Raw genomic sequence first — 12,258 nt, 5'->3', positions numbered from 1 at the left:
ACTTATATAAATTTTGTTCTGAATCCAGTGATTTTTAACAGCTCCCCAGGTGTGTACAGTCAAATTTCAGAGACCCCTGTTTAGGGCAGTTGTCTCAAATGTTGGTGTGCACCAGAATCACATGGTTGTTGTTGTTTGTTAGGTGCCATCGAGTCCATTCTGACTCATAACGACCCCATGTACAACAGAACAAAATACTGCCCTGTCATGTGCCATCCTCACAATCATTGTTACACTTCAGCCCATTGCTGCAGCCACTGTGTGAATCCATTCCTTGAGGGTTATCCTCTTTTTCCATGACCCTCTACTTTACCAAGCATGATATCGTTCTCCAGAGACTAGTCCCTCCTGATAACAGGTCCAAACACATGAGGGAAAGTCTTGCCATCCTTGCTTCCAAGCAGCGTTCCAACTGGCCATACTTCTTCCAAGACAGATTTCTTCATTCTTCTGGCAGTCCATGGTATATTCAATATTCTTCGCCAACACCATAATTCAAAGGCTTCAGTTCTTCTTAGGTCTTCCTTATTCGTTGTCCAACTTTCACTTGCATATGAGGCAGTTGAAAATATCATGGCTCCGGACAGGCGCACCTTAGTCTTCAAAGTGACATCTTTGCTTTTTAGCACTTTAAAGACGTCTTTTGCAGCAGATTTGCCCGATGAAATGCGTTGTTTGATTTCCAGACTGCTGTTTCCATGGGCGTTGATTGTGGCTACAAGAAAAATGAAATCCTTGACAACTTCGATCTTTTCTTCATTTATCATTATGTTGCTTATTGGTCCACTTGTGAGGATTCTTGTTTTCTTTATGTTGAAGTGCAATCCATACTGAAGTCTTTCATCTTCATTAGTAAGTGCTTCAAGTCCTCTTCACTTTCAGCAAGCAAGGTTGTGTCATCTGCATAATGCAAGTTGTTAATGAGTCCTCCCCCAATCCTGATGCTTCGTTCTTTTTCATGTAGTCCAGCTTCTCAGATTATTTGCTCAGCATACGGACTGAATACGTATGGTGGAACAATACAACCCTGACACACGTCTTTCCTGACTTTAAGCCACGCAGGATCCCCTCGTTCTGTTCAAAGGACTGCCTCTTGGTCTGTGTGCAGGTTCCACATGAGCACACTTAAGTGTTCTGGAATTCCCATTCTTCACAATGTTATCCATAAACTGTTACGATCCATGCACTGAAATGCTTTTGCATAGTCAATAAAACACAGGTAAACATCTTTCTGGTATCCTCTGCTTTCAGCCAATATGCATCCGACATCAGCAGTGATACCCCTCGTTCCATGTCCTCCTCTGAATCCAGCATGCATTTCTGGCAGTTCCCTATCAATGTACTGCTACAACCACTTTTGAATGATCTTCAGCAAAATTTTACTCGAGTATGATATAATTAATGATATTACTCAATAATTTGCGCATTCTGTTGGATCACCTTTCTTTGAAATGGGCACAAATATGGATTTCTTCCAGTTGGTTGTCCGAGAAGCTGTTTTCCAAATTTCTTGACATAGACAAGTGAGTACCTCCAGTGCTGCATGTGTTTGTTGAAACATCTCTACTGATATTCCGTCAGTTCCTGGAGGCTTGTTTTTTGCCATTGCCTTCAGTGCAGCTTGGACTGAGTACCATCAGTTCTTGATCATACGCTACCTCCTGAAATGGTTGAACATTGACCAGTTCTTTTGGTACAGTGACTCTGTATATTTCTTCCATCTTCCTTTGATGCTTCTTGAGTCATTCAATATTTTCCCTCTCATAGAATCTTTCAATATTGCACCTCGAGGTTTGAATTTTTCTCCAGTTCTTTCAGCTTGAGAAATGCTGAGTATGTGCCTCTCTTTTGGTTTCTAACTCTAGGCCTTTGCACATTTCATTATATTACTTTGTCTGCCCTTTGAAATCTGTTCAGCTCTTTTACTTAATCATTTCTTCAGTTTATTTTAGCTACTCAACGTTCAAGAGCAAACTTCTCTTCTGACATCCATTTTGGTCTTGTTTTTCTTCCTTGTCTTTTTAATGACCTTTTGCTTTCTTCACGTCTGATGCCTTTGATGTCATTCCACAAATTGTCTGGTCTTTAGTCATGGGTATTCAATGCATCAGCTCTATTCTTGGGATGGTCTCTAAATTCAGGTGGAATATACTCAAGGTCATATGTTGGGTCTGGTGGACTTGCTGTAATTTTCTTCACCTTCAACTTGAATTTGCACAGGAGCAATTGATGGTCTGTTCCACAGTCAGCCCCTGGCTTTGTTCTGACCTCTGATATTGAGCTTCTCCATTGTCTCTTTCCATAGATGTAGTCGAGTTGATTCCTGTGTCTTCCATCTGGAATATAAGTGTGTAGTTGCTGTTTATGTTGTTCATATTATTGAAAAATCACATGAGGGACTTTCTAAAACAAGATTGCTGGACTCCAACCCATGTTTTTCTGATTTGGTAGGTCTTTGGTTGTTGTTAGTTTTGTTAGGTTCCATCAAGTCGGTTCCAACTCATAGCAACCCTATAGGATGCAGCAGAACTGCCCCATAGGGCTTCCTGGTGGATCCAAACTGCTGACTTTTTGGTTAACAGACATAGCTTTTAATACTGCTCCACCAGGGCTCCAGGTCTGGGTAAGTTTCAAAAATTTGCTTTTTTAACAAGTTCCCAGGACACTTTGACAGCACTGCCTTAAGGTGATATTGATTTAGGAATATTTGCCATGTAAAAATGGCTTTAGAGGGGGGCCAAGATGGCTGACTGGGTAGACGCTACCTCGGATCCCTCTTGGAACAAAGACTCTGAAAAACAAGTGAATCGATCACATACGTGACAATCTACAAACCCTGAACAACAAACACAGATTTAAAGAGTTGACCTGAGTGACAGAGACGGAGAAGGAACAACTACGGGGAAGCAGCAACTGTTTTCGGAGCCTGGAGCCAGCGTCCCAGTCAGGTAACCTTGGCGCCGGGCTTAGGACTGGGCACAGGGGGGCTGAACACAACATCCTGTGATGGCACAAACACAGGGCGCAGCCCTATCCCCTTGAACTGACACCAGGAGGGGGCCCAGCCTGTCTGCGCCGGCGGTGTGGCGATGCGATTGGTGGTAGCAGAAGTCCCCAGGAGGCAGTGACTGGTTTTGGAGCCAGTAGTGCAGCGTCCCAGCTGGGGAACCTTGGCGCCGGGCTTTGGACTGGGCACAGGGGAGCTGAGCACGGCATCCTGTCATGGGGCAAACATGGGGCGCAGACCTACCCCCCTGAACTGACCCCAGGAGGTGGCCCAGCCAGTCCACGCGGGTGGCGCAGTGACATGGCTGGCGGGAGCAGATGTCCCCGGGAGGCAGCGACTGATTTTGGAGCCGAGAGTGCAGCGTCCTAGCCGGGGAACCTTGACACTGGGCTTTGGATTGGGAGCGGAGGAATTGACCGCGGCCAAAAAAAATTTTTTTCTCTGTGGGCCAGACCCTCGGGGGCAATCTCTACACAGCCAGCACACATAGGCGGCACGCCCCTGGGGAATCTCAGATAAAATAGTCATTCCAAGCAAGATAAGCAACTTTGGCTATATTCCGGAGTGCTACTCTCTTCTGTTTTTCTGAACCCTCCCCTCCCCTTCCCAGGCGGCTTCATTAACACTGGAATTTCCTGAGCCAGAGGGAGAACGGCTCCGGCTCCGTGGCTTTTCTTTTCTCTTTTTTTTTTTTTTTTTTGTCTTTTCCTAACCCATTCTTCCCGCCTGAGAGAAGCAACCACAAAAAACCCAGGGACCAAAAATCCTTCCCTAATTGGACTAAAAACACAGAACCAGCTCCAGCCAAGCATATATAATCCATATCTGGGGCTTTCATCCTTACAGGGAACAAGGTGGCTATTATATTGCAAAGGCATTTCTGATAGGGATCTGACTGCATTTTTTTTTTTAGCAGATTTACCGGAAAAACAAGTTTTCCAGGTCTGATATCTCTGCTTATTCAACAGAGCCCTAACTGACCCACAACAGGGAACTGAGGGCTGAAGCTCCCCCCAGACCACCTAGCCTCTTGCCTTAGGGGTCTAAGGAGGGTGACACCTACCAATCTATATAGGTACTTACATTGGGGGCCTAAGGTACAGCTGCAGAGCCCACCCACCAAGGTGCTTTAGGAATAGAGACACACCTACCTCACTGACACCTGGGGGAAGCCTATCAGCATCCTGCACCCCCTGGAGTGTGAACCCCAGCTGCTAATAGAATCTGGTCCACACGACTATCACCACTACTTCTCGAGGTGGATAGATATTAGGGTGCAGCACACATTTGATGACCCCAAATCAGATTCTAATCAAGAATAGTGAATAGACTCAGGCATATATATCTGGCAACAGCCCAAACCAGCTGGTAATAGGTCATAAGTAAGTCAAGGGCTACAACAATCAAGACAGTACAATCTAGTAGCTCATCCACATATATTGAAAGAAAACAAAACAAGATAAGACTCAGTGAGCAAATATAGAATGAATCACTACAATATCTTAGTGATGGCTCGGAGACAGCAGTCGATATCAAACCACATAAAGAAGCAGACCATGACAGCTTCTACAACCCCCCCAGCAAAAGAATCAAAATCTTTCCCAAATGAAGATACAAACCTGGAATTATCAGATACAGAATATAAAAAACTAATTTACAGAATGCTTCAAGACATCGGGGATGACCTCAGAAATGAAATAAGGCAAACTGCAGAAAAAGCCAAGGAACACACTGATAAAACAATTGAAGAACTCAAAAAGATTATTCAAGAACATAGTGGAAAAATTAATAAGTTGCAAGAATCCATAGAGAGACAGCATGCAGAAATCCAAAAGATTAACAATAAAATTACAGAATTAGACAATGCAATAGGAAGTCAGAGCAGTAGACTCGAGCAATTAGAATGCAGAGTGGGAAATCTAGAGGACCAGGGAATTCACACCAACATAGCTGAAAAAAAAATCAGGTAAAAGAAATTAAAAAAATGAAGAAACCCTAAGAATCATGTGGGACTCTATCAAGAAGGATAACTTGTGTGTGATTGAAGTCCCAGAACAGGGAGGGAGGACAGAAAACACAGAGAGCATAGTTGAAGTTCTGCTGACAGAAAACTTCCCTGACATCATGAAAGACGAAAGGCTATCTATCCAAGATGCTCATCGAACCCCATTTAAGATTGATCCAAAAAGAAAAACACCAAGACATATTATCATCGAACTTGCCAAAACCAAAGATAAAGAGAAAATTTTAAAAGCAGCCAGGGATAAAAGAAAGGTCTCCTACAAGGGAGAATCAATAAGAATAAGTTCAGACTACTCAGCAGAAACCATGCAGGCAAGAAGGCAATGGGATGACATATACAGAGCACTGAAGGAGAAAAACTGCCAGCCAAGGATCATATATCCAGCAAAACTCTCTCTGAAATATGAAGGCGAAATGAAGATATTTACAGATAAACACAAGCTTAGAGAATTTGCAAAAACCAAACCAAAGCTATAAGAAATACTAAAGGAAATTGTTTGGTCAGAAAACCAATAATATCAGATACCAGCAAACACAAGGTCACAGAACAGAACATCCTGATATCAACTCAAATAGGGAAATCACAAAAACAAGTTAAGATTAATTTAAAAAAAATGCTCAGAACAGGAAATCATGGAAGTCAATATGTAAAGGATCACAATAATCAAAAAGAGGGACTAAATACAGGTGGCATAGAACTGCCATATGGAGAAGGATAGAAGGCGATATAGGACAATACAAGTTAGGTTTTTACTTAGAAAAATAGGGGTAAATATTAAGGTAACCACAAAGAGGTATAACAACTCCATAACTCAAAATAAAAACCAAGAAAGACAAAACGACTCAGCAAACATGAAGTCAAATACTATGAAAATGAGGATCTCACAATTTACAAAGAAAAACGTCTCAGCACAAAAAAGTAAGTGGAAAAATGAAATTGACAACAATACACATAAAAAGGCATCAAAATGACAACACTAAACACTAGAATTACGCTGAATGTAAGTGGACTAAATGCACCAATAAAGAGACAGAGAGTCTCAGACTGGATAAAGAAACACGATCCGTCTATATGCTGCCTACAAGAGACATACCTTACACTTAGAGACAGAAACAAACTAAAACTCAAAGGATGGAAAAAAATATATCAAGCAAACAATAAGCAAAAAAGAAGAGGAGTAGCAATATTAATTTCTGACAAAATAGACTTTAAACTTAAATCCACCACAAAGGATAAAGAAGGACACTACATAATGATTAAAGGGACAGTTGACCAGGAAGATATAACCATATTAAATATTTATGCACCCAATGACAGGGCTGCCAGATACATAAATCAAATTTTAACAGAACTGAAAAGTGAGATAGACACCTCCACAATTATAGTAGGAGACTTCAACACACCACTTTCGGAGAAGAACAGGACATCCAGTAAGAAGCTCAATAGAGACACGGAAGACCTAATTACAACAATCACCAACTTGACCTCATTGACTTATACAGAACTCTCTACCCAACTGCTGCAAAGTATACTTTTTTTTCTAGCGCCCATGGAACATTCTCTAGAATAGACCAAATATTAGGTCATAAAACAAACCTTTGCAGAATCCAAAACATCGAAATATTACAAAGCATCTTCTCAGACCACAAGGCCATAAAAGTGGAAATCAATAACAGAAAAATTAGGGAAAAGAAATCAAATACTTGGAAACTGAACAATAAAAAAAAAAAAAAAATACCGTCCTGAAAAAAGACTGGGTTATAGAAGACTTTAAGGAGGGAATAAGAGAATAAGGAAATTCATAAAATGCAGTGAGAATGAAAATACTTCCTATCAAAACCTCTGGGACACAGCAAAAGCAGTGCTCAAAGGCCAATTTATATCGATAAATGCACACATACAAAATCAGAGAACTGTCCCTGCAACCTGAACAAATAGGAAGTGAGCAACAAAAGAATCCATCAGGCACCAGAACAAAACAAATAATAAAAATTAGAGCTGAACTAAATGAATTAGAGAACAGAAAAACAATTGAAAGAATTAACAAAGCCAAAAGCTGGTTCTTCGAAAAAATTAACAAAATTGATAAACCATTGGCTAGACTGACTAAAGAAATACAGGAAAGGAAACTAATAACCCGAATAAGAAACGACAAGGGCCACATCACAACAGACCCAACTGAAATTAAAAGAATCATATCGGATTATTACGAAAAATTGTACTCTAACAAATTTGCAAACCTAGAAGAAATGGATGAATTCCTTGAAAAACACTACCTACCTCAACTAACACAATTAGAAGTAGAACAACTAAATAGACCCATAACAAAAAAAGAGATTGAAACGGTAATCAAAAAACTCCCAAAAAAAAGCCCTGGCCCGGATGGCTATACTGCAGAGTTCCACCAAACTTTCAGAGAAGAGTTAACACCACTACTACTAAAGGTATTTCAAAGCATAGAAAATGATGGAATACTACCTAACTCATTCTATGAAGCCACCATCTCCCTGATACCAAAACCAGGTAAAGACATCACAAAAAAAGAAAATTCCAAACCTACATCCCTCATGAACATAGATGCAAAAATCCTCAACAAAATTCTAGCCAATAGAATTCAACAACATATCAAAAAAATAATTCACCACGACCAAGTGGGATTTATACCAGGTATGCAAGGCTGGTTTAATATTAGAAAAACCATTAATGTAATCCACCATATAAATAAAACAAAAGACAAAAACCACATGATCTTATCAATTGATGCAGAAAAGGCATTTGACAAAGTCCAAAACCCATTCATGATAAAAACTCTTACCAAAATAGGAATTGAAGGAAAATTCCTCAACATAATAAAGGGCATCTGTTTTTTTTTTTTTTTTACAAAGCCAACAGCCAACATCACTCTAAATGGAGAGAGCCTGAAAGCCTTTCCCTTGAGAATGGGAACCAGACAAGGATGCCCTTTATCACCGCTCTTATTCAACGTTGTGCTAGAAGTCCTAGCCAGAGCAATTAGGCTAGACAAAGAAATAAAGGGCATCCGGATTGGCAAAGAGGAAGTAAAATTATCTCTATTTGCAGATGACATGATTTTATACACAGAAAACCCTAAGGAATCCTCCAGAAAACTACTGAAACTAATAGAAGAGTTTGGCAGAGTCTCAGGTTATAAGATAAACATACAAAAATCACTTGGATTCCTCTACATCAACAAAAAGAACATCGAAGAGGAAATAACCAAATCAATACCATTCACAGTAGCCCCCAAGAAGATAAAATACTTAGGAATAAATCTTACCAAAGATGTAAAAGACCTATACAAAGAAAACTACAAAGCACTACTACAAGAAATTAAAAAGGACATAATTAAGTGGAAAAACATACCTTGCTCATGGATAGAAAGACTTAACATAGTAAAATTTTCTATTCTACCAAAAGCCATCTATACATACGATGCACTTCCTATCCAAATTCCAATGTCATTTTTTAATGTGATAAGGAAACAAATCACCAACTTCATATGGAAGGGAAAGAAGCCTCGGATAAGCAAAGCATAACTGAAAAAGAAAAAGAAAGTGGGAGGCCTCACTCTACCTGATTTCAGAACCTATTATACGGCCACAGTAGTCAAAACAGCCTGGTACTGGTACAACAACAGACACATAGACCAGTGGAACAGAATTGAGAACCCAGAGATAAATCCATCCACATATGAGCAGCTGATATTTGACAAAGGCCCAGTGTCAGTTAATTGGGGAAAAGATAATCTTTTTAACAAATGGTGCTGGCATAACTGGATATCCATTTGCAAAAAAATGAAACAGGACCCATACCTCACACCATGCACAAAAACTAACTCCAAGTGGATCAAAGACCTAAACATAAAGACTAAAACGATAAAGATCATGGAAGAAAAAATAGGGACAACGTTAGGAGCCCTAATACAAGGCATAAACAGAATACAAAACCTTACCAAAAATGACAAAGAGAAACCAGATAACTGGGAGCTCCTAAAAATCAAACACCTATGCTCATCTAAAGACTTCACCAAAAGAGTAAAAAGACCACCTACAGACTGGGAAAGAATTTTCAGCTATGACATGTCCGACCAGCGCCTGATCTCTAAAATCTATATGAGTCTATCAAAACTCAACCACAAAAAGACAAACAACCCAATCAAGAAGTGGGCAAAGGATTGAACACACACTTCACTAAAGAATATATTCAGGCAGCTAACAGATACATGAGAAAATGCTCCCGATCATTAGCCATTAGAGAAATGTAAATTAAAACTACGATGAGATTCCATCTCACTCCAACAAGGATGGCATTAATGCAAAAAATACAAAATAATAAATGTTGGAGAGGCTGCAGAGAAATTGGAACTCTTATACACTGCTGGTGGGAATGTAAAATGGTAGAACCACTTTGGAAATCTATCTGGCGTTATCTTAAACAGTTAGAAATAGAACTACCATACAACCCAGAAATCCCACTCCTAGGAATATACCCTAGAGAAATAAGAGCCTTCACACAAACAGATATATGCACACCCATGTTTATTGCAGCTCTGTTTACAATAGCAAAAAGCTGGAAGCAACGGATGAATGGTTAAATAAATTGTGGTATATTCACACAATGGAATACTACGCATCGATAAAGAACAGTGACAAATCTGCGAAACATTTCATAACATGGAGGAACCTGGAAGGCATTAAGCTGAGCGAAATTAGAGGCAAAAGGACAATTATTGTATAAGACCACTATTATAAGATCTTGAGAAATAGTATAAACTGAGAAGAACACATACTTTTGTGGTTACGAGGCGGGGAGGGAGGGAGGGTGGGAGAGGGTTTTTTACTGATTAGTTAGTAGATAAGAACTGCTTTAGGTGAAGGGAAGGACAATAGTCAATACATGGAAGATCAGCTCAACTGGACTGGACCAAAAGCAAAGGAGTTTCCGGGATAAACTGAATGCTTCAAAGGTCAGCGGAGCAAGGGCGGGGGTTTGGGGACCATTCTTTAGGGGACTTCTAAGTCAATTGGCAAAATAATTCTATTATGAAAATATTCTGCATCCCACTTTGAAATGTGGCGTCTGCGGTCTTAAATGCTAACAAGCGGCCATCTAAGATGCATCAATTGGTCTCAACCCACCTGGATCAAAGGAGAATGACAACACCAAGGTCACACGATAACTAAGAGCCCAAGAGACAGAAAGGGCCACATGAACCAGAGACCTACATCATCCTGAGACCAGAAGAACTAGTTGGTGCCCGGCCACAATCGATGACTGCCCTGACAGGGAGCACAGCAGAGGACCCCTGAGGGAGCAGGAGATCAGTGGGATGCAGACCCCAAATTCTCACAAAAAGACCATACTTAATGGTCTGACTGGCGGTCATGGTCCCCAAACCTTCTGTTGGCCCAGGAAAGGAACCATTCCCGAAGACAACTCATCAGACATGAAAGGGACTGGACAGTGGGTAGGAAAGAGATGCTGATGAAGAGTGAGCTAATTATATCAGGTGGACACTTGAGACTGTGTTGGCATCTCCTGTCTGGAGGGGAGATGGGAGGATAGAAAGAGTTGGAAGCTGGCAAAATTGCCACAAAAGGAGAGACTGGAAGGGCTGACTCATTAGGGTGAGAGCAAGTGGGAGTACGGAGTAAGGTGTATATAAACTTATATGTGACAGTCTGACTTGATTTGTAAACGTTCACTTGAAGCTCAATAAAAGTTAATAAAAAAAAATGGCTTTAATTAGGAGTGGCATAGAAAACTACAATCTGTTGCTTTGTAAATAGACTTTGCTCTGGCAATATGATAAACTGACACAATTATCTATTGACTGGTACACTGTACATAATTTTTAAGTCTACATGATTTCTTTAATAAATTATACAGAATAATATTAAAAAGTAATTTTAATGTATTGTTTTTCAATATAGATTTCCTCAGACACGGGTATACTCGAAGACATAGTAAGGTAGACAGATCCATGCATCAATTCCTAGATTCTCTTGACAATCGTTATGAATTCAAGAGTAACCAAATGCAGAGTATTCGGTTGTGTCATTGTAATTTCTCAAATACAATCCTCAGCAGATATGTTGTGGAAAACATGATTTCTGCATTGGCAAACAATTTTATGAATTTCCGGGCAAAACTACATACAGTTTTCCTACACAATTCTTCTTACACAACTGCACTTTTAGAAAATTCATCATGTGATCACTAGGATTGTTTGTCAACTTGGCTGGGCCCTGTGATTCTCAGTGGTTTGGCAGTTATGATGTAGTGTGGCAGTCAAATGATGATGGGATCACTTCCATGATGAGATTTGATATAACGTGATCACCTCCATGATGGGATCTGCTATAAGTAGCCAATCAGTTGAAAGGGAGTTTCCTTGAGCGTGTGACCTGCATCAAATATAAGTGGACATTCTGGCAAGGCTTGTGGGCTTTTGCTTGCTCTGGACCCTACAGCTGGCTCCTGTTCGTCTGACCTCCGTTCTTGGGACTTGAGCTATCAGCTCACCTGCAGTCTTAACTGCCAGCCTGGGGATTCTTCCCTCTTTGTATCCTGTGAACAAGAGCCCTGCTTTCTGACCTACCAATCTTAGGTTCACAAGGCCTTTGGCTACTGAATCAGAAGACGCTTCCAACCTAACAAACAGATTTAGGAACTTCCAGCCTGTAAAACCTCATGAGTCATTTCTTTTATATAAACCTCTCTATGAGTCAGAATCAACTCAACAGCAACGGGTTTAGTTTTGGTTTTTATATAGATATTTATACAATCTACTGGTTTTGCTTCTCTAAGACACATTGAGTATTAAAAACACGGAATAATACTTTATAATTATATGCATACAGGAATTGGGTATAGGCTTAGGAAATTTTAAATAGGTTTTCACCTACATTTATGTCTAGAGGTCATTGAGAAGCCTGTGACATGCTTGCAGCCTAGGAATCTTGGCCATTATCAATGTTTTTGTTGTTAGTTGCTTTTGAGCTCCTCAGAAGACACCCCATTATCAATAGAGGCGCTCAATAACTCGGAACCAACCAGGCAATCCAAGATTTCTAAATGCTTCCACAGGATGATGCCACCACTGTGGAGGATTAGCGGCTTAGGTGATCCAATCAACTTGCTCAGTCTCATTATTAGGTTTGGCTCAACCGTTAAACAGTGCATTATCATAACGCAATCAATGAAG

The 12,258-nt window shown here is 40.3% G+C and overlaps 2 protein-coding genes across 4 annotated transcripts in view; both read left to right on the top strand.

The window, feature by feature from the left end:
- The window catches only part of LOC126079101 (E3 ubiquitin-protein ligase TRIM21-like), a 63,258-nt gene that overhangs the window by 20,406 nt on the left and 30,594 nt on the right, over positions 1-12,258 (top strand). The gene's annotated exons all lie outside the window — the stretch shown is intronic.
- Positions 1-12,258, top strand: part of LOC126079099 (E3 ubiquitin-protein ligase TRIM21-like) — a 113,145-nt gene that overhangs the window by 76,677 nt on the left and 24,210 nt on the right. The window lies entirely within an intron of this gene.

This window comes from Elephas maximus, chromosome 7, assembly GCF_024166365.1.
Source record: "Elephas maximus indicus isolate mEleMax1 chromosome 7, mEleMax1 primary haplotype, whole genome shotgun sequence".
Taxonomy (NCBI): Eukaryota; Metazoa; Chordata; class Mammalia; order Proboscidea; family Elephantidae; genus Elephas; species Elephas maximus.
Note: the sequence above shows the minus strand (reverse complement) of the source record. Positions and strands in the feature narration are given on the sequence as shown.